Source organism: Carcharodon carcharias, chromosome 20 (genome assembly GCF_017639515.1).
Source record: "Carcharodon carcharias isolate sCarCar2 chromosome 20, sCarCar2.pri, whole genome shotgun sequence".
NCBI lineage: Eukaryota > Metazoa > Chordata > Chondrichthyes > Lamniformes > Lamnidae > Carcharodon > Carcharodon carcharias.
This window is the reverse complement of record NC_054486.1, coordinates 19,716,761-19,739,763: the sequence shown is the minus strand read 5'-3', so window position 1 is coordinate 19,739,763 and position 23,003 is coordinate 19,716,761. Positions and strand designations below refer to the sequence as shown.

Sequence of the window (23,003 nt, the reverse complement as noted above, 5' to 3'; positions counted from 1 at the left end):
TTTTAAGGCACCCCCATTAGCTCCTATGTAATTTTTTTGTCTGATTGTGCCTTTAAGTGCTGTGGGGCATTCTTGAATGTTAAAATCAGCACATAAAGGCAAATTGATAGCGAATCATGTCCGAGTGTATTGCAAGTCAGTCAATTGGTGAGGAACAGGGTGAGCAATTCAACCCAAATCATGTTCTAATGGGAAGTTCACACAATGGGTCAGAGTCTGGAAACAACAACAACAACAAAAACAGGGACCAGGATTCTGGCTGATTTTTCTTCCACCTAGGCAATCAATGCCAAGAACAATTGCAATTTTGCACTGTATTGCACCTGGGGTCAGCTAACACAGGATGAACCAGGGCATTCCTGTTTTTGGGGTGAGGGAAGAGAATTCCTTGGTGGACAAGCCTCAGCAACATCACTGATGCATTAAGAGAGAACAGTTCACCATTCTGCTACATGAGTAGCGTGCAAAACAACTATTTTCCAAGTAGCCACTACACTTGGTAGTTCAGAATTTGAGCATGCTGAAAAAAAATGAGATGCTGTCGAGCCTTTTCATCTTGCAGTCATCAGGACAGAAGCAAGAATACCAAATTTCAAAGGGAACAATGATTCATATTGCATGAGAAAAGGGTGTTGATTGATTGACAAATGGATTCTGATTGGTCGAGATATTGTCATTGAAAATGCACCAGGGAAAAGTTGTACCCCAAGTTTTTGTTTAGTTGAAAAAAGCGCAATGCCTGGACACGTTCTCTTCGTTTCCAAGTCTGTGTAACTCAGTGGACTTACCCGCAAGCAATGGGAAGGAGAAGAAAAAGAGCCATTAAGTTCTTAAAGGACAGTTATTGTACAATAGAGAGAGATACTGGTTCCTTTGTTCAACATTGACAGCACGATCCTAGAGTATCCCATTTAATGCAGTCTCACTGTATCTCATAACATTATAGACAGCTGGTCAGAGTTAGTAACTATTCCTTTCGTCCAAATGTTTCCATACTTTTTTAAAAAAAAGATGAACTTCAGAACAGTTCCTTCATACTTACAAGATCATGTCCAAGAAAAACATGGAGAGCTGCAGTGAATTTTTAAAAAAAAGACCACACAGCAAAAATAATTTGTTACTAATTTTTCAGCCCTTCCTATTACTGAGATATTGGCTTATAAAAAGAAATTCCAAAGTACATCCCAAGAGCCAGGAGCCAAGCAACCTTTCCCCATTTGTGTCATATCAGCACAAACATGACCTTTTGTGTTTTAGCTAGAATGATGAATTACACTACAACATTTTACTATAAACACATTTTTGCAGTATTGATCGTTCACTCCTCAATCACAACATTCAAAGTCTACCGATCTGCCCCTTTATCTTCCTCCTTTTCACTTTTCTCTGATCTGAAATTCCATTTCATTACTTCACCTCCCAAGTTCCATCAGCCTTGGTACCGGCATCACGGTTTACTCCTGCCACTTCAAACGTTTCCTCCTATTAAAGCGCTAGGTTTCACTTGCAGCTTTGTAAAGAAAATACATTCTTTACACCGACAAATACAATTAAAAAGAAAAAATATATATATATTCATAATTCTAGTTATGAGAGATATATTTTTTGGAAAAACAAACTAGAATCACAGAAACATCCTGAGAAGCATCATGAAACAGGGGGTGGCAGGAATCCCAGTGTACAGGATCAGATGAAAACTAGCTCAGAATATTTTTGTTGCCTGCATTCTTTTATGCCTCCCACACAATGGATCTCACCAGTTAACAGTATAATTGCCAAGCAATAGGTTCCCAAAGGAAAAAGTAGAGAAAATTCTTTTACACATCATAGAAGATTCCTTTGGTGAAAAGGAACCACAGTAGCCGAAATGGCATTAAGCACATATACCAAGTGCGCACCGTGCCAATGCCAAGTATAAGTTTCATCCACCAGCTTAAACAGGTTTCCATAAGACCATAAAATGTAGGAGCAAAAGTAGGCCATTCAGCCCATCGAGTCTGCTCCGCCATTCAATGAGATCATGGTTGATCTGATAATCCTCAACTCCACTTTCCTGCTTTTTCCCCATAACCCTTGATTCCCTTACTGATTAAAAATCTTTCTTTCTTAGCCTTGAATATACTTAACAACCCAGACTCTACAGTCCTCTATGGTAAAGAATTCCACAGATTCACTGCTCCCGAGAGGAGAAATTCCTCATCTGTGTCTTGAATGGCTGGCCCCTAACTCTGAGATTATACCCTTTGGTCCTAGACCCTCCCACAAAGGGAAACAACCTCTCAGCATCTACCCTGTCAAGCCCCCTAAGAATCTTATCTTTCAGTAAGATTCTTATTCTCCTAAACTCCAATGAGTACTGGCCCGATCTACTTAACATCTCCTCATAAGAAAATCCCTCCATACCCAGGATCAACCTAGCAAATTTTCTCTGGACTGCCTCCAATGCCAGTACATCTTTCCTTAGATAAGAGGACCAAAACTGTTCACAATATTCTAGGTGTGGTCTAACTAGTGCCTTGTATAGTTTTAGCAAGGTTTCCCTATTTTTATACTCATTTCCCTTTGAAATGAAGGCCAACATTCCATTTGCCTTCCCCAATACCTGAACTTGTATGCTAGCTTTTTGGGATTCATGCATGAGGACCCCTAAATCCCTCTGTGCTGCAGCTTTCTGCAATCTTTCTCCATTTGAATAATATTCAGTTCCTCTATTCTTCCTGCCAAGTGCACAAACTCACATTATCCCACGTTATATTCCATCTGCCAAGTTTTTGCCTACTCACTTAACCCATCTATATCGCTCTGTAGGCTCCTTGTGTCATCCTCATCGCTAGCCTTTCCATCTATTTTTGTGTCATCTGCAAACTTGACAATAGCACATTCACTTCCCTCATCCAAGTCATTAATATATATTGCAAATAATTGTGACCTGATCGCAGACCCCTGTGGTACTCCACTAGTTATCCCAACTCGGTCTTCTATTGGTTAGCCAATCCTCTATCCATGCTAATATACTGCCTCCAACAGCATAGGCTCTTATATTAAGTAGCCTTATGTACGGTAGCTTATCGAACACCTGTTGGAAATCCATTAAACGGTTCACAAGCTCTCTGGAAAGGGACAGCAGCAAGAGAAACAGGGTTGCCTTGTTGTTGACATTGGTCCATTACCAGGATATCACCTTGAAGCAATCAGAAAAGTTCAATTTTTATACTACATTTAAGTGAGTGGGCAAAAACCTGGCAGATGGAATTTAATGTGGGAAAATGTGAGCTTGTGCCCTTTGCAGGAAGAATAGAAGAGCTGAATATTAATTAATTGGAGAAAGACTACAAAAAGCTGCAGCAGAGAGATTTGGGGGTCCTCGTGCATGAATCACTAAAAGCTAGCATACAAGTTCAGCAGGTAATAGGGAAGGCAAATGGAATGTTGGCCTTCATTTCAAAGGGAATGGAGTATACAAATAGGGAAGTATTGCTAAAACTATACAAGGCACTAGTTAGACCACACCTAGAATATTGTATTTTATACTACACGCTTGGTAGCGTGAACCAAGTATGCCTTCCTCCAGAGCAGCCAATCTTCTTGTAAACCAGCTGTACTGTGGGGATCCTTGTTCCATGTTAATGCAGACTGGTTTTGACCTGCTTGCATACAGAATTGAGACTGTCATGATGCCACTAGGCATGTCCTTGTGTATACACAGTGACATCACTGCCAAAATGCATTGCTGTTGCAGGAGCAGCAGATCCTTTGGTCTTTCTAGGACCAGTGTAAGTAGAAGTACCCTTCAAAAGAAAAAGGAGCCCTCATTTCTGGTCATAAAATATCCAGTGAGTTCCAATTTTTGGACACTATTAGCTGCATGAAGCCTGCAGATAAAGCAGCCAGCAAATGTAGACCATGAAAACATTTAAAATCATCCCTCTGTGACAGACTCAATTACCTGACACAAGATCTGCAGTACTCCAAGGCACTATGAGCAGTCAGCCTGATCCATTAAAAAGGGACCTACTACATTAGACTCCTCAATGCAAGCTAGTACTTTCCCCTTTGCATTCCAGATCACACTACAAGCCAACGTTCAAATGAGCAGGATGATTCTGAGTGGAAAAGCTGCAAGTAGTTTGCAGGGGCTTTTTGCTAGTAAACTGCATATTATTAAATGCTTAAATTCCAAAGTTATCTCTGCAATATACTTGGGGACCTCCAAGCCATACTTTTTGCCAATAGGTAAAATCTCAAGGCATACATGTCCCTATGGAAAGCATGCACACACTTCATTTCAACCAAAATAGATTCTAGCTCTAAATATTTCTCAGTAGATCGGTCTCAAGACAATTGCAAATGGAAGTCATTTGACACCTGGCTGACGAGAACTATGTTTAACATGCCTCCTACCACTACCTGTCATCTAATCTAATCAGCATAACACACTGTTCCTTCCTCACTCTTGTGTTTATCCAGCTTCCTCTTAAATGCATCTTTGCCATTGGCCTCAACTACTCCATGTGGTAGTGATTTTCACATTCTAACCACCCTCTGGGTAAAGAAATTTCTCTTGAATTCTTTATTGGATTTATTAGTAACTACCTCATATTTATGGCCATTAGCTTTGAACTCCCCCAAAAGTGGAAACATATTTCCTCAATCTACTCTATAAAACCCCTCCATAATTTTAAAGACCTCGATTCAGTTACTCGTCGGCCTTCTGTTCCTCAAAAGGAGGAGAAAGGCTAAACAGTTTGAGGTAGGTAGTTAAAACCTCCCCATTCTGATTTCATTGTTTTTGCACCTTCCCCGATGCTGCTATATCATTTTGATAATGTGCAGACCCAGAAACAAAAACTGCAAGTGCGGTTTAACAAAGGTTCTATAAAATTTCACAATGAACGTACAGCTCCATCCCGCTCAAATCCCAGCACTTTGCTTGCTTTTCTTACATCCTTATTGACCTATGGCCATGTAATACATCAATAAGGCCTAGGAGTATATTGAACGGCAAAACCAACATTTTTGGCCACCAGTCAGAGGAAGGCAGTACTCTGGTTAGACCACATCTTGAGCACTCTGTTCAGCTGTGGTCACCAAGACACAAGAGAGACGTTCAAGTGTTATTGCCAGTGCAGTGAAGAGCCAAGGCACTGATCCTGGAATCTGAGATACAAGACTGGAGAGCCTAAAACTTTTCAGCCTGCAAAGAATGTCTCTGACAGATTATCTTAGAGGCATTTTAAAATAGTATGGAACAGGTGAATTAGGAACATTACATGAAAAGAAAGAGAGTAGATTCAAATACCTCTACTAATATGTCCTATGACCACAACTAATTCAGTCAATTCTTCTTGAACGCACTAGTCAAAACAGAAAATAACATCTGCTGAACGGCAGGCTGACTAAGCTAATAATCCTCCGAAATTCTCTCCAACAAAATCCATGCTGACATGCAACATTCTACAATGCTTCATCTAAAAATCATTTTCTTCCAAAAGCAGGAAAGGGAGGAAGTGAATAAGAAAGTGCTCATCTTCTGAATATTCATGTTGACCTTTTCCTTCAAGCTGTAGTCAGACACAACGGTAATTTTCATTCTGTCATAGACTTCCAAACAAGACAGAAAACCAGAGAGATTCAGAAACTATTAAATGAATCACTGAACTGTAATATTTAAATTAAGGCTCAGTCAAAAACAACACCGTCTTCCTCTCAAAAAAGTGAGAGTGGTTGCTGGCTCTCAATGAAACATTTCAATTGTGTTGACAAACGGTTGCACATTTTTATCTTTCAGGCTACAGTTCTTGTTCCTGGTTAATGGACAATAATTAACTTTTTTCTTCAGTATGCAAGTCCAGCTGCTCCCAGCACCAAGCTATTCAAAAGCTAAAACAAAAACAGAATTACCTGGAAAAACTCAGCAGATCTGGCAGCATCGGCGGAGAAGAAAGGAGTTGACGTTTCGAGTCCTCATGACCCTTCAACAGAACAGTTCTGGAGTTCTGTTGAAGGGTCATGAGGACTCGAAACGTCAACTCCTTTCTTCTCCGCCGATGCTGCCAGATCTGCTGAGTTTTTCCAGGTAATTCTGTTTTTGTTTTGGAGTTCCAGCATCCGCAGTTTTTTGCTTTTATTCAAAAGCTAATATTGTCAGATGTTTGCTTCATATTTTCTTTCCCTAAAATGAACAGTCTTCAACACGTGCAGCTGTGAAGGTCACACAAATTAATGGACTTAAGGTCCGAAATAAAAAAACTCAATCTTAACACATTTTCTCTACAACCAGAAAAAATATAAACTATCAGCAGTAGATGCTTATAAAGGAGTGGGGTTTGAGTTGCTAACTGTAGTTGGAGACATTCCTGGAGGTTGGCTCACATGAAAGTCTGACCATGTGACATTTGACCCATGTGACATCTGATCACATGACATGATGCCAGATCACTTTATGTTACTGCATGTAATTTGAGTCCTCAGGAAGTCATCTGTAAGACAGGGAGGAGGGCAAACCCAGAGCAGGGAAGAGAGGGAGGACAGAAACCACTCATGCCCCCGCCACCCCCAGAATACTGACATTCATGATTTCTGACTCAAGCCTTTCTCCATTATGTTATTCCCAAATATCCAATTTCTCAACTTTATTCATCAATTGCACCCCTGACTGAGTCAGACTAATCAGAACTGCACAGCATTATTATCCTTGTATCAAAGGGCATTTAGAACATTGCATTCCATAAATTTCTGTTCATTCTCATTCAGCTTGTACCTATTGAAATGTCAGTCATTCACTTTGTATAGAGACAAATACTGTAAAGTGACCTTACGTATTATTGGGAAATGCCACAGAGCTTTGCTGCTCACTTCACCACGAAGATTTAGTCTTCATCAGCCAGGACATCTAGAGCTGTGGAAAATACAAATACTTTAAACACAAGTTCAGAGAACAAAGGTTCTAGTTCAGTAAATAAATCTGCGATGGACCCATATGACAAAAGGCTCTGCATCTCTGATTTCAAATTACTGGATTTAGCAGGCTTAATTTTAATAGCATGCAGGTTTTAAAAAATCACTTCAAACTCCAACCAGCCGCAGATGACCTTTGTAGCAATAGTAAGTTTACCCGAAACAAGTTGCAGCTGAACAGGTTAAAAAAGGCTCAGATGTTTCCCAGTCATCTCTAAAGCTACTGTTTCATCGGTCCCACCAGATACTGCACAGCAAACTGCAGTCAGGTCATATATACTTGAAGAAAATCCTGATCAAGAAATTTACTGGGAATAAAGTCACTTGTGTTCCACATAGTCATAGAGAGTGTTTTGGGGAATAGCAGGCATGAAAATATATAACACAAAACAAAAACAGAATTACCTGGAAAAACTCAGCAGGTCTGTATATATGAGTTGGCTTTCCAGGCAACTTTTCTTGGTGGAAACATTGAACTTTATTTACAAGACAGCAGCAGCAGCAGCTACGTATGCATCTAATTCCATAACTATAGAAGAACTCTCGCCTAGAGGTTCCCACGCTGTAAACTGATTGGTTTACACAAATCATGTGATCTTACAACACAGGATTATTCTTAAAAGCTACAGTCCTATGTTTATCAGAACTATAATTACCACAATGAAGTATCAATACTACCTAAACAAATGGCAAGAACTTTCATTAGCTGTCATGTGACTAACAAGTTAATCCCAATACATCAAATTCCGGGTCTGTCCGATAGACTCCTCTCTCCTCAACATCCTTTAAACATGAAGGAATACAAATCAAATGGTTACCAATTGTTACAATCATGAGGTTTATATGGTTATGTTTTAGTATTGCATCTTTTGGTTTTGAAGATTGCAATATTTTAAGACTGTAGCTTTAAATGTAGGTAGCTGAAAGGGGTCATGTGACCTGGAGTCTGCCTTACAGTAAGCCTGGGTGGTTTAAATTGTTAGAGATAGGAGGAAAATTCATTGTTTTATTGAGTGAGGTGTGCAAGGAGATGCTTGAAGACAATGCCAGCAGGTACTGAATACCATGAACAGGCCTCAAGTCTCCCAAAGTCCCAGAAAGGTGTTATAGCTGTTAAGTTATAAACACTGGTGCTGCAAACGATCTCTTTCATCTTAGAAGTAAAGGGTGAGTAGAGATCAAAAATAATTAACATTTCTATTCAATGCAAAGCTAAGTGTTTCCTGTTGCCATGGGGAAGAGGGTAGAAAAGATGGTTTTGAGAACAGGTTTTTTTAAAAAAATTTGTTCCTGGGACGTGGGCATCGCTGGCTTGTCCAGCATTCATTGCCCATCCCTAATTGCCCTTGAGAAGGTGATGGCGAGCTGCCTTCTTGAGCCACTGCAGTCCGTGTGTTGTAGGTACACCCACAGTGTTGTTGTTGGGGGGGGGGGGGGGGGGGGGGGGGGGGGGGGTGGAGTTCCAAGAATTTGACCAAGCAACAGTGAAGGAACAGCGATATAGTTCCAAGTCAGAATGGTGTGAGGCTTGCATGGGAAAACCACCACCTGCAAATTCCCATCCATCTGCTGCCCTTGTGGTAGAAATTTGGGGTTTAAAAGGTTCTGTCTTAAGATCCCTGCGCAAGCTGCTGCAGTGCATCATGTAGAATGGTACCCACGACTGCCACTGTGCATCAGTGGTGGGGGGAGTGAATGTTTAAGGTGGCAGATGGGGGGGCCAGTCAAGCAGGTTGCTTCGTCTTGGATGGTGTCAATCTTCTGGAGTGTCGAAGGAGCTGCACTCATCCAGGCAAGTGGAATGTATTCCATCACACTTCTGACTTGTGCCTTGTAGATGCTGGGCAGGCTTTGGGGAGTCAGACGGCGAGTTACTCTCCACAGAAATTCCAGCCTCTGACCTACTCTTGTGGCCATAGTGTTTCATATGGCTAGTCCAGTTCAGTTTCTGGTCAATGGTCACCCCCAGGATATTGATGGTAGGGCTTTCAGCAATGGTTTCGCCATTGAATGTCATGGGGAAATGGTTGGATTCACTCTTATTGGAGACAGTCTTTGCCTGGCCCTTGTGTGGCATGAGTGTTACTTGCCACTTATCAGCCCAAGCCGGAATATTTTCCAGGTCTTGCTGCATATGGACACTGACTGCTTCAGTGTCTGAGTCATTGCTGAACATTGCGCAATCAGCGTGCATCCTCACTTCTGACCTTATGATTGGGGGGGGTGGGGGGGGGTGGGTAAGAGAGGCAATAAAACTGTTGAAAATGATTAGACCTAGGAAACTACCCTGAAACTCCTGCAGTGATGTCCTGAGGCTGAGATGATTGACCTCCAACAGCCACAACCATCTCCCTTTGTGCTAGACACAACTCTAACCAGTGGAGAGTTTTCCCCCAGATTCCTATTGACACCAGTTTTGCTTGAGCTTCTTGATGCCATTCCGTCAAATGCTGCCTTGATGTCAAGGGCAGTCACTGTCACCTCAAGCTCATCCCTTTTGTCCACGTTTGAGCCAAGACTGTGATGAGGTCTGGAGCCGAGTGGCTCTGGTAGAATGCAAACCAAACGTCAGTTAGTAAGTTTGGCCCTACAACCACACCACCCCCTCCACTTCTCTACCCCAACCCAAACCCACCCCCCCTCCCCACACACCTTAAACCAGCTTATATTTCACCCCTTCCTTGGATTCACCTAGTTCTGTTGAAGGGTCATGAGGACTCGAAACGTCAACTCTTTTCTTGTCCACCGATGCTGTCAGACCTGCTGAGTTTTTCCAGGTAATTCTGTTTTGTTTTGGATTTCCAGCATCCGCAGTTTTTTTGTTTTTATGTCAGTTAGTAAGTTATTGCTGATGGCACTCTTGGCAACACTTTGCTGATGATCGAGAGTAGACACATGGGGTAGTAATTGACCAAATTGGATTTGTCCTGCTTTTTGTGTGCAGGACAAACCTGGTCAATTTTCCACATTACTGGGTATGTGCCACTGTTGTAGCTGTAATTGAACTGCTTTGCTAGGGGCACAGCCACTTATGGAGCACAAGTCTTTAGTACTATTGCAGGAACGTTGTCAGTGTCTTCAGCCATCTCTTGATATCACCTGGTACGAGTGAACAAGAATTGGCTGAAGACTGGCATCTATGCTGCTGGGGTACTCGGGAGGAGGAGGCAGAGATGGACCATCCACTCAACACTCCTGGCTGAAGATGGTTGCAAATGCTTCAGCCTGGTCTTTTCCACTGATGTGCTGGGCTCCCCCATCATTGAGGATAGGGATATTTGTGGAGACTTCTCCTTCAGTTAGTTGTTCAATTGTTCACCAGCATTCATAGCTAGGTATGGCAGGACTGCAAAGCTTAGATCTGATCCACTGGTTGTGGGATCACTTAGTTCTGTTTGGCATGCAAGTAGCCCTGTGATGTAGCTTCCCCAAGTTGGCACCTCATTTTTAGCCATGCCCGATGCTGCTCCTGACATGTCCTCCAGTACTCTTCTTTGAACAAGGGTTGATCCCCTGGCTTTTGATGCTAATGGTAGAGTGGGGGGGGATATGCCAGGCCATGAGCTTACAGATTGTGTTGGAGTACAAATCTGCCGCTGCTGATAGCCCAGTTCACCTCATGGATGCTCAGTTTTGAGTTGCTAGATCTGTTTGAAATCTATCTCATTTAGCACAGTGGTTGTGCCACACAACACAATGGAGGGTATCCCCAATATTTAAACAGGACTTTGTCTCCCCAAGGGCTGTATGGTTGTCACTCCAGCAACACTGTCATAGATAGATGCATCTGTGACAGGTAGATTGGGGAGGACGAGGTCAAGTAGATTTCCCTCTTGTTGGTTCGCTTGCCACCTCCTGCAGCCCCGGACTAGCAGCTATGTCCTTTAGGACTCTGCCAGCTGAGTCAGTAGTGGCGCTACTAAGCCAATCTTACTGATGGACATTGAAGTCCCCCACCCAGAATACATTCTGTACTCCTGCCACCCTCAGTACTTCCTCCAATTGGTCAACCTGGAGGAGTAGTGATTCATTAGCTGAAAGGGTCAGTAGGTGGTAACCAACAGGAGGTTTCCTTACCCATGTTTGACCCGATTCCATGGAGACTTCATCGGGTCCAGAGTCAACTTCAAGGACAACTCCCTCCTGACTGTATAGCACTGTGCTGCCATCTCTGGTGGTGGTGATGTTTGGGACATTACCTGTGAGGTATGATTTCATGAGTATGACTATGCCAGGCTGTTGCTCAACTAGTCTGTGGGACAGCTCTCCCAATTTTGGGACAAGCCCCCCACATATTAGGAAGGAGGGCTTTGGCGGGTCAACAGGGATAGGTGTGCTGTTGTTGTTTCCAGTGCCTAGGGTCGATGCCAGGTGGGCCATCTGGTTTTTTTGGCTTGGTAGTGGTTTGATAAAATGGAGAGGCTTGTCAGGCCATTTTAGAGGCCAGCTAAGAGTCAACCACATTGCTGCAGGTCTGGAGTCACATGTAGGCCAGACCAGTTAAGGTTGGCAGATTTCCTTCCCTAAAGGCCATTAGTGAACCAGATGGGTTTTTGAGACAATTGACAATGGACAATGGTTTTGTGGTCACCATTAGACTAGCTTCCTTTTTAAATTCAATTAAAACATCTGGGATTTAAATTCCACCAGCTGCCATGATAAGATTTGAACCTGAACATTAGCCTGGGTCTCTGGGTTCCTAGCCCAGTAACATTACCACTATACCACCACCTCTCCTAAGGTTACAAGCTTCCTCAGGATGTCACAGACAGACAGCAGTTGTAACTTGTGTGGTCTGCAGCCAACTGAGAAGTAGAGAGCAAGAAATAGAATCAGCCAAGCCTGCATCTTAAGTAGAGAAAATGCTGATGCAGAGCTCACGCTCAGATTGAAGACCGAGTTCATGAGGTGTTAAAGGAGGATGGAAGATTTGCCTAGGTTGGATTGAGAAGAAATTATCTACAGCATAATCCTCACAAGGAAAGGCAGTTCTGGGATTAGGAGTTACCCAGCAGGGAAAATAAAATAGAAGCAATCCATTGGAAGCTGGCAGCAGCAGCCATGAACTGTTTGCTATTAGAACTATATTCCTGCGGAGAGAGATAAGTGACAAGAACTGCTCACTTCTATAGTTTATGAGTTGCCTACAGTTGACATGCTTAGTCAAGAGTTTTTTTTTAAGTCATTTGATATAGCAGAAGTCTTTAAACCTGTTCAAGATTGGTATGTCTCTCAGCCAGTAACTGCAAGTTCGTATTTCCCTTTGAAGTTATTGGTCTCTACAGTGATGGTAACACAACCAATCCACTGGTGTTCTTGATCTGGCCACTGCAAGGCACCTAACAAAAGGTACATATCCTCGACATTGGAGACACCAGACGCAGACTGGGTGACCGCTTTGTGGAACACCTTCGGTCTGTCCGCAAGCATGACCCAGACCTGCCTGTCGCTTGCCATTTCAACACATCACCTTGCTCTCATGCCCACATGTCCGTCATTGGCCTGCTGCAATGTTCCATGAGGCTCAACGCAAACTGGAGGAACAGCACCTCATCTTCCGACTAGGCACTTTACTGCCTTCTGGACTGAATATTGAGTTCAACAATTTTAGATCATGAACTCTCTCAGCCATCCCCACTCCCTTTCCGATCCCCTTTTTCCAATAATTTATAAATTTTTTGCACTATATTTTTTCCCCCTATTTTTAAAGTTATTTCGATCTATTGTTTCATCTCCACCTTTTAGCCCGTTTCAATCCCCTCCCCCCACCCCACCCGCACTTGGGCCATCTACCATTAGCTTGCTTCCCTTAATGTCCCCATTTGCACATCCTTCAGATAATACCACCACCGTCAACACTCCTTTGTCCTTTTGTCTATGACATCTTTAGCAGTATCTTCTTGGCCTCCACCTATCACTGGCCCCCTATTGAGCTCTCCTGTCCCACCCACTTCTACCAGCTTATATTTCATATATATTCTCTATGTCTTAGTTCTGATGAAGGGTCAGACAGACTTTAAACGTCAACTGTATCCCTCTCCGCACATGCTGTCAGACCTGCTGAGTTTTTCCAGGTATTTTTGTTTTTGTTCTAGATTTCCAGCATCCGCTGTATTTTGCTTTTATCTTAGTGTATAAATTGATTCAACCTCCAAATCTTCATTCCTCCTAGGAATTGCTATACCTTCAATAAGTTTCCTCCTTGCAGCCAGATTATGAGAAAGTCTTCTTCCATCCCCTCCACCACAAGGATTTAAGGGGATACCAACATGCTATGCTATTATAATCTTCAGCAGGCCTCTGTTCTGTACCAGCTAATCTTTATCACTGGAATTACTTTCTATGGAATAATTGAAACATTCCAAAAGCAGAACAATGCAAAGCAACAGTCAGCACATTTGCATTCTCATTGATGCATCAGAGCACAATAGAAATGAACAGTGCATTTACATTCACAGTGGCACATCACAAACCATGTCATGCGAGATTATTGGAACCAATCCACAACAAACCCCAGTCAGAGCTGCTAGTTTAGGTTGACAGAATAAATGCGAGTCTTTCTCCGAGAACAGCTTCAAAACGAACTGATGGAATGAGAGGTTTCCTGACTGGTGGTTCCAATGGCCCTTCCCAAAATGAGTTTGAGCAGTTTTAATCCAGTTCCTACAAAAATTAACCATAACTCCATAATAAGCTCGCAATTTGTTACAGTATGGCAGCTGGCGGAAATTGTAAAGGGTCACAATAGTACAACTAAAAAATATGCATTGTTAGGACAGATTCTCCAATCTACATAAACATAAGCTGATTGTTCTCATTATGAAAATTGAGCATATAAAACCAGGAATTCCAGTACCTTGTGTATAAAGGTTACAGTAAAAAGAAAACTATCAAATTTATATATTCTGTTGCCATAAATAAAATTTTTCAAAATTGGTGGTATTCTAAACCATCCACCATGAACAAGTTTTTAATGCACAAGATGTTAAAAAAGATTGGAGAAAAAGATTTTGTCTAGAAACCCCACTGGCACTACAAAGATCCATCCCAGTTTCTTCACAAATAGAACTTGCAGCATTCAGCTCCACTATTCCCACTCACATGTTCACTGGAATGGAACTTCATAATGTCACATCCAAGAAGATTCATTTCTACAACTAATTGACAGCTACTAGATGTGACCAGCACTTTTAAAACTTCCTTTCCATCTCCTTTTATAGTATTCAGCAGTTCAGTCAAATACAATTCTTCATATAAACTACAGTTTAATCTTTGAATGATTATTTTGTTTAAATCGAGTGCATTTCAGAGCCCATAGGATGTATGATCCATAGGTAGGGAGGGAAAAAAATAAAGGAGACGATGGGTGAAAATGGTACGGTAAGACAATTAGCCATAGTCCAGAGGTTTCTCTGTTAGAGAGAGACAATTGTTATGTAGCTTGGAGGAGCAGTACTCCACATCAGCTTAGGCCAAGGCAAGGAGGCAGCCCTCAATGGATTACTACAACCAGTACGGGGATTGAACCCACCCTGTCAGTGTCATTCTAGCCTTCTAGCCAACTGAGCTAAAGCACCCCCTTCATGGAAGTGAAAACCAACTAAAAGGCACAATTTACAAATTACCAGCATTTCAAAAAATGCAATCTTTTTATTGATGGCACATCAGAATTTTTATAGCATGACAAGTTTTGGAATTCTTAATTTGTCACTTCAAATTGAACTACTATTCAATGGTGTAAAGTTCAGTTTAAATATTATGACCAGACAAGAAATAAAGTAAGGGTATGGGGAACATCCTATGGGGAATGCTGGAATATCCATTATGTTTCCACTGTTGTCAATGACTTTGCAACAAAGTCTTGAATGAACTGCACTGACTAATGCGGAAAAGGGAACTAAAGGCTAAAAAGCTCTAACCACAAAACACATTCTCCAGTACAAGATAAATTTAACCTTTTGCATTACATTGTCCTTCCACTGAAAACGAGTAAAAAATCTTTACACTATATCAGTAGCTGATTAAAACAAGTCATAAGTATTCAGCATAGAAACATAGAATGCTTTCTGTGCTGTAAGTATCATTCGGCCCATCACGTCTGTGCTGGCTCTCTGGAGGAGCAATTCACTTGGTGCCACACACCTGCCTGCCTTTTCCCCCTAGCTCTGCACCACTGTCAAGATATAAAGATTCTTATAATATTATTGGAATTGTGTGTGTGTGTGGGGTGAGACTTAGTTGGGTGCTTTGATGTAAGAAGAAAAGTTAGGTTTGAAATGTTAATTAGGTAAATATGGGAAAGTTTAGAAACATAGGTGTCAAGGGAATATTTGCATTTTTAAATAAACCAGGCTAGATTGTTTTCAAAGGAGGGAGTGAAATGTGTCACCTAGCCAGGTGAAGTTTAGAAACAGTGTGTTTATTTTTCCCAAATATTACTGGTAAAACTTAGTGCCATGAGAGGGTTTTATCATCAGGAAGATGAAGTCTAAAGACAGTGAAACAATGGGTATTTGCATTTAAAGAGGAAAATATGTATAAAGGAGTGAAGGGTGTGTATAAGGGTAGGCATTTTAAGATCTCAAGTATGAAAAAGCCTTCAGCATCTATGTCTCAAGCTGCTGTCTTCAAAGAGCTGAAGTTAAGAAAACTAATTTGAAATTCGACTTGTTCAGGGTTTCATGTTTCTTTGCCTGGCTCTTTTAAAATCTGTGCATCTTACTGTTGCCTTAACAAAGGTGTAACTGGGACTTAGATTGATTAGGGGAATTTAGAAGTTATCACAGTCGTAATTTGCAGATCTATGTATGTACTTTAAAATAATTTCTCTTATTAATAAATGTTAATCTAGTTTTGTAAAACCTAAGACTTGGTGGTCTCCTTACTACTGAATTCAAGACACGCATCTTGAAATTTATACAAAACAAGCTGTGACGGTTGTTTCAAATTTCCCTTTGGGATTTGAACAACTCAGCATTTACCATCAGCTGTTCCATAACAACCACTTTCCCTTCTCAGATAATTTCCAATTTCCTCTTGAACCCACTGCATTGCACTATTCTCACCCAGCTGAGTTGGAAGGTCAGGCAAGGAAAGTGCAGCTGCATTTCGGCGTAAATAACTAGGAGCAGAGTGGCAATCCGACTATGATTGTCACCCCATGGAAATTATGGCCCATACTTTTACATGGATAACAAACAACAAGGGAAGTTACGAGACATTATTATTGACGAGACTGGATGACACCCTATACATCTCATAGGCTATTACTAGATTAAGCTACTACTTTGAAAAATCGTGGGTAGCTAATTTACAAGGGGAGAATAAATTACATTTGTTTTCCCAAAAGTGAAATTATGTTTCAAGTTTCCACTCAAATTCATTTACATAATAAAGCATGAAATCTTCCATAAGCTAGCACAATGGAACACAATTGGTTCTTTTCTCACTGCATTAAAAAAATATTTATTGACGTATTTAAGAGCAGTAACCTGCTGCAGGTTTATTACTTTGGTTAAAAATCGGTTTATTGCAAAAAAAAAGAGCATTTTTAGTCAGAGTGTACATTAAAAAAGTCACTGAAAATAGTTTGTACATAAAACTAAATTCTAAGCATGCACTAGTTTCATTGATGTGTACTGATCTTCAGTACCTTAAACATGTTCAAGCATTTCAAAAGTTGTTTAAAAACTGTCTTAGTTCCTAAAAAAAAAGCTCAATTTGAATAACTTCTTCAGGTGGGCACTATCAGCAGACACTCAGCAAGCTCGTTATTTCAATCTGAGGAGGGTGGCCAGTTGTGTGGGCAGAACCAGCTTCCAGCAGTGTATTTTAAGTCAGCATTATAGATCGCAGGACGATCAAGGTCATGCTGTTTGTTTTGTTATCCTTAGTGGCATTGAGCTCCAATGTGTCCCAAGTCGCTGACAGGTGGTAACATCCGATATGGAATAATTACAGACAACTTTAAAATGGAGAAATAAAAATAGAAATATTAAATAGACACATATACAAATTTTAGTTTTAAAATCTTTAGCTGAGAGACCGTCTGAAAGCTATGAGGAATCTTTCCATGCATTAAACAACTCTTACTGAAAAATCCAAGCAGTTGAACAAATGAGCCGAAGCTTTCTGACAAGTCAAACAAATTCTTTTGAGTTCATACTAACTGGCCCCTTGCTTTTGAAAATTAGATTTTGTAATTCAGATCCATTAGATCATTTTCAGTAACCCTCCCCAATCTGTAGCGTTCAATTGTTCTGTGTGATTATGTGATCATGGTTTTATTGATGCTCACTGTGCATGATTGATTATGCCTGGGTGTGGACTGAAAAATAAACCAACCGTAGAAAGAGCTGGAAGCCAGAGTTGAAGCATTGCATAGACATTTTAAAGCACTGTAAACAAAACCCATTATTGATTTGTTTATGACCCCAAGTAGCCCACAAGAATTAACTCATTTATTTCTCATCAGATTAAAGTGGCTGGTTACACATACCAGAGAAAACTACCTTTAAAAATCATGAACACAAGATACAAAATAGCAGGATCGCAGCAAAAAAACTGGTGGGCTTCATTCCTAAAGGGCTATTACAGCCAAGTTTTCTAAATGCTAATACTCTTACAATCTAGACACTTTTGTAGAAGTACAATGAATGTTCAGCAGCTTCTTTTTGGGCAGCCTTCAAGTGGTCTCCTACTGCGATTTCATTTGGAGCCATTAGCTGACAAAACTGGACAGAAGTTAATAGCAGTGCCTATGTGCTAACACTGTCAATGCAGCAAAATATTTTGGGTTGTGCAACTCAAGTTTGTGACTCTTCAGACCAGAATAAAATGGTACCTCAGAGATGCATACATGCTGTTTAAATACAATGATGGATGTTATGAATTGTAATCAAAGTACAAGCGTTATCCACATAAGGTAGATAAACCCTTTGCCTTACTTTGCCTGCAGGTTTGGAATGTAAAAGGAGAGATGAGAAAATCGTGTAAACTTTTTCAAACCAGTTCCCCTGCTGGTTCAATAGGTAAGCACACATTTGCTGCAGTATTCAGTCAGGGAGACCAGGGAAATCTTAGACTCAATTCTTGCTTTCTGCAGTTTTAGAAAATCTTAGCTAGACAACAGCAGAGATGCCACAGATGACTTCAGTCACACAAGAACAAGAATTAGGAGTAAGCTATTCAGCTCTTCGAGCCTGCTCAATAAGATCACGGCTGATCTGATTGTGGCCTCAACTCTACTTTCCTGTTGGCCCTAATAATCCTTGGCTCCCTTGTCAATCAAAAATCTAATTCAGCCTTGAAGAAATTCAATGACCCAGCCTCCACTGGTCTCTGGGGAAGAAAATTCCACAGACCAACAACCCTCTAGGGGGAAAAAAAAACCTCATCTCAGTCTGAAATGAGAGACCACTTATTTTTAAATTGTGTTTCCTAGTTCTAGACTCCCCCACAAGGGGAAACATCCTCTCAGCATCCACCCTGTCAAGTTTTGTCAGGATTTTATGTTTCAATAACACCACCTCTCGTTCTCCTAAACTCCAATAAATATAGGCCCAAACCATTCGGCCTTTTTCATAAGCTCACCCTTTCATCCTAGGGATCAGTCAAGTGAACTTTCTCTGAACTGCTTCTAATGCAATTATATCCTTTTTTAAGGAAGCCAAAACTACACAGTATTCCAGATGCAGTCTCACTAAGACCCTGTACAGCTGTATCAACACTTGCCTACTTTTATACTCTATTCCCGTTGGTGTAAATGCCAACATTCCATTTGCCTTCCTAGTCACTTGCTGTACCTGCATGCTAACTTTTGTTGTGTTTCATATGCTAGGATACCCAAATCCCTCTGCTGTGGAGTTCTACAGTCTCAGTCTATTTGAATAATATACTGCTCTTCTATTGTTCCTGCCAAAATGGGCAAGTTCACATTTTTGCATGGTATCCTCCATCTGCCAAATTTTGCCCAGTCACTTAGCCTATCTAAATCCCTTTGTAATCTCTTTATGTCTTCTTGACAGCCTACTTTGCTACCTTTTTGTGTCATCAGTCAACAGACTGTGATGAAGTTTTAAAAAAATGCATAATTTAAATTAAATGGCATCTGACTATCTGCAGTTCATAAAGCTTATATCCTAATCTTTTCATTTGATATTGCCACCAACTGTGTAAAAGCTGCATGTAATACTTGCATCAACTTCAAACCACTTAACTGCTATGTTGTAGCATGTAAATGTCTGCAAAAGATACAGGATCTCTCAATTATCCATTCACGATATGTGGGCATCGCTGGAAAGGCCACTATTTAATGCCCATCCCTAATTACCATAGCGAAGGTTGCAGCGAGCCACTTCTTGGACACAAGTGAGTTATTGGCTTGCTCAGCCATTTCAGAGAGCAGTTAAGGATCAACCACCTTGCAGAGGCTGAGCGTCAACTCGCAGACACTTCCTCCTACCTCCCCCGGACCATGACCCCACCACTGAACATCAAGCCTTTGTTTCCAGGACCGTTACTGATCTCATCTTCTCTGGAGACCTTCCTTCCATCGCTTCCAACCTGATAGCCTCCCAACCTCGGACGGCCCGCTTCTACCTCCTACCCAAAATCCACAAACAGGACTGTCCTGGTGGACCGATCGTGTCAGCCTGTTCTTGCCCCACGGAACTCATTTCTTGCTATCTTGACTCCATTCTCTCTCTCCCCTTGTCCAGTCCCTTCCCACCTACATCCGTGATTCCTCTGACACCCTACATCATATCAACAATTTCCAGTTCCCTGGCCCCAACCACCGCCTCTTCACCTTGGATATCCAATCCCTCTACACCTCCATCACCCACCGAGATGGTCTGATGACTCTCCGCTTCTTCCTTGAACAGAGGCCCAAACAATCCCCATCCACCGCTACTCTCCTCCATCCGGGTGAACTTGTTCTCACACTGAACAATTTCTCGTTAAAATCCTCTCACTTCCTCCAAATAAAAGGTGTGGCTATGGGTACCCTCATGGGCCCCAGTTATGCTTGTCGCTTATGGGGTATGTGGAACATTCCTTGTTCCGGTCCTACTCCGGCCCCCTCCCACGACTCTTTCTCCGGTACATCGATGATTACTTCTGTGCAGCTTCATGCTCTCGTCTGGACCTGGGAAAATTTATTAATTTTGCTTCCAATTTCCACCCCTCCATTTTCACATGGTCCATCGCTGACACTTCCCCTCCCTTCCTTGACCTCTCTGTCTCAATTTCTGGTGATAGACTGTCCACCAATATCCATTACAAGCCTACTGACTCCCACAGCTACCTCAACTACACCTCGATTCCTGTAAGGACTCCTTCCCATTCCCTCAGTTCCTTTGCCTCCGTTGCATCTGTTCTGATGATGCCACTTTCAAAATCAGTTTCTGTGACATGTCTTCCTTCTTCCTTAACCAAGGGTTTCCATCCACGGTGGTTGACAGGGCCCTCAACCGTGTCCGGCCCATCTCCCACGCATCCACTCTCACATCTTCCTCTCCCTCCCAGAAACATGATAGGGTCCCCCTTGTCCTCACTTATCACCCCACCAGCCTCAGGGTTCAAAGGATCATCCTCCGCCATTTCCAACTCCAGCACAATGCCACCACCAAACACATTTTCCCCTTCACCACCCCTGGCAGCATTCCGCAGAGCTCGTTCCCTCCGGGACACCCTGGTCCACTCCCCCATCACCTCCTACACCTAACCCCCTCCCATGGCACCTTCCCATGCAACTGCAGGTGCAACACCTGCCCCTTTACTTCCCCTCTCCTCACCATCCAAGGGCCTAAACCCTCCTTTCAAGTGAAGTAGCGTTTCACTTGCACTTCCTTCAATTTAGTCTACTGCATTCGTTGCTCCCAATGCAGGTTCCTCGACATTGGAGAGACCAAACGCAGACTGGGTGATCGCTTTGCGGAACACATTTGGTATGTCCGCAAGCATTACCCAGAAGTCCCTGTCGCTTGCCATTTCAACACTCCACCCTGCTCTCATGCCCACATGTTCGTCCTTGGCCTGCTGCATTGTTCCAGTGAAGCTCAATGCAAACTGGAGGAACAGCATCTCATCTTCCGACTAGGCACTTTACAGCCTTCCGGACTGAATATTGAGTTCAACAATTTTAGATCATGAACCCTCTCCTCTATCCCCACCCCCTTTCCGATCCCCCCCTTTTTCCCCCCAATAAATTATATAGATTTTTCTTTTCCCACCTATTTCCATTATTTTTAATGTATTTCCATCCATTGTTTTATCTCTACCTTTTAGCCTTTTTCGATTCATTCACCCCACCCCACCCCCACTAGGGCTATCTGTACCTTGCTTGTCCTACTTTCTACCCTTAATTAGCACATTCCTTAAATAATATCACCACCTTCAACACCTCTTTGTCCTTTTGTCTGTGACATCTTTTGGCTATCTCCACCTATCACTGGCCCTCTATCCAGCTCTACTTGTCCCACCCCCCTTAAACCAGCTGATATTTCACCTCTCTTCTATTTTTACTTAGTTCTGTTGAAGAGTCATACGGACTCGAAATGTTAACTGTGTTCCTCTCCGCAGATGCTGCCAGACCTGCTGAGTTTTTCCAAGTATTTTTATTTTTGTTAAGGATCAACCATGTTGCTGAGAGTGAGAAATTATATAAAGGCATCCAAGAATCAGCCACATTGCTATAGGTTGTGTCACACATAGGCCGGACCAGGTAAGGATGGTAGATTTTCTTCCCTAAAGAAGATGCGTGAACCAGATGGTTTGTTACAATAATCCGATAGCTTCATGGTCATCATTACAGATGCTCACTTCTTATTCCAGTTTTATCTGATTAATTGATTTTAAATTCTCCAGCAGCCATTGTGGGATTTGAACTCATTTTCCTTGATCATTAATCCAGACCTCTAGATCACCAGTCCAGTAACATTAACACTATGCTACCGTATCCACTAAGTGGGTTAATGGGATGAACTACCTTTGTCAGCAGGGTGGGTCCTCATGTGACAGTTGACAAATGGTAGGATGTTCAGTCATCTACTTGCAGTTTTACAGAGGCAAATGTAGAGTTTTGCACAACAACTTGATGTTGTGGAAGATATGAAAGCTTCAATGAGGAGTTTGTGCTGAACTGGAACAAAGGAGGCTAAATGACCAACTTAAGGTTGAGATCATACCTCCTCCTATTCTCAGCCCTCTTGTTACAACTCAACAACAAAATACATTAATGACAGCTTGCATAACCATACAGCCATTGATTTCTACAATTTGAAAAACCAGATCAAGCATTCGAATCCTATAAAGGTTAAACATTTCCATAAAATTTACTCTTGCCCATCCAAACCCCAAAGCACAGTTATACACTGTTACAGTTATCAAATGTTCAACATTCAGCCAAAATAAACTTGTTTATAATACAGTGAAATGATTTGTGTAACAGACTAAGGAAGAGGAAGTACTGTTTTCTTTATACAATTTAACAAACTAGATTATAAACAGGAGTTTCCAAAAAATCAATGCACTATTAAAAGATTTTATATTACATGGGAAAATGTCAAATCTTTCCGTTACTGTTCCCTGGTGCTGTCAGTCATGTTTCTTGTTGTACAGCTGTATTTTTTTTTAAATCAAAAATGTCTCCAATGGTTATGAATTTGATATACAACAGTAAATTTTCTGCTGAATAAGATTTCAACAAATTAAAATAGCTGTTCAATTATGATTATAATCCTTATTGCATTATGTTTTTAAAAAACATGGAGAGTACACAAGAATTATATAAATTCATTAGTTTCACAGACCTGTTAAATGGGTGCACTTATTCTGGTTCTGCAAAAAAGAAAGAAAGGGATACTGCAAAGAGACCACATCTTGCACTCACAGCTGCCTTCAAAAGATTATATTGATTAAATGGTTGATTATATTCAGTTATATTTTGATGACAATGCAGGGCTCAAGTGGGTGAAGAGCAACAAAAGAGACAGCCATATGTTAAAAATTAAATCACATTGGAATAGATTAACCTGGCAAAATGC

General features: G+C 41.5%; 1 protein-coding gene across 8 annotated transcripts in view; it reads right to left on the bottom strand.

The window, feature by feature from the left end:
- sipa1l1 (signal-induced proliferation-associated 1 like 1) overlaps nucleotides 1-23,003 on the bottom strand; it is a 383,121-nt gene that overhangs the window by 287,753 nt on the left and 72,365 nt on the right. For all 8 annotated transcript variants that reach the window (XM_041214398.1, XM_041214403.1, XM_041214397.1 and 5 more), the window contains exon 2: nucleotides 6,819-6,898. The gene's annotated coding sequence lies outside the window, so the exon portion shown is untranslated. The remainder of the gene's footprint in view (nucleotides 1-6,818; nucleotides 6,899-23,003) is intronic.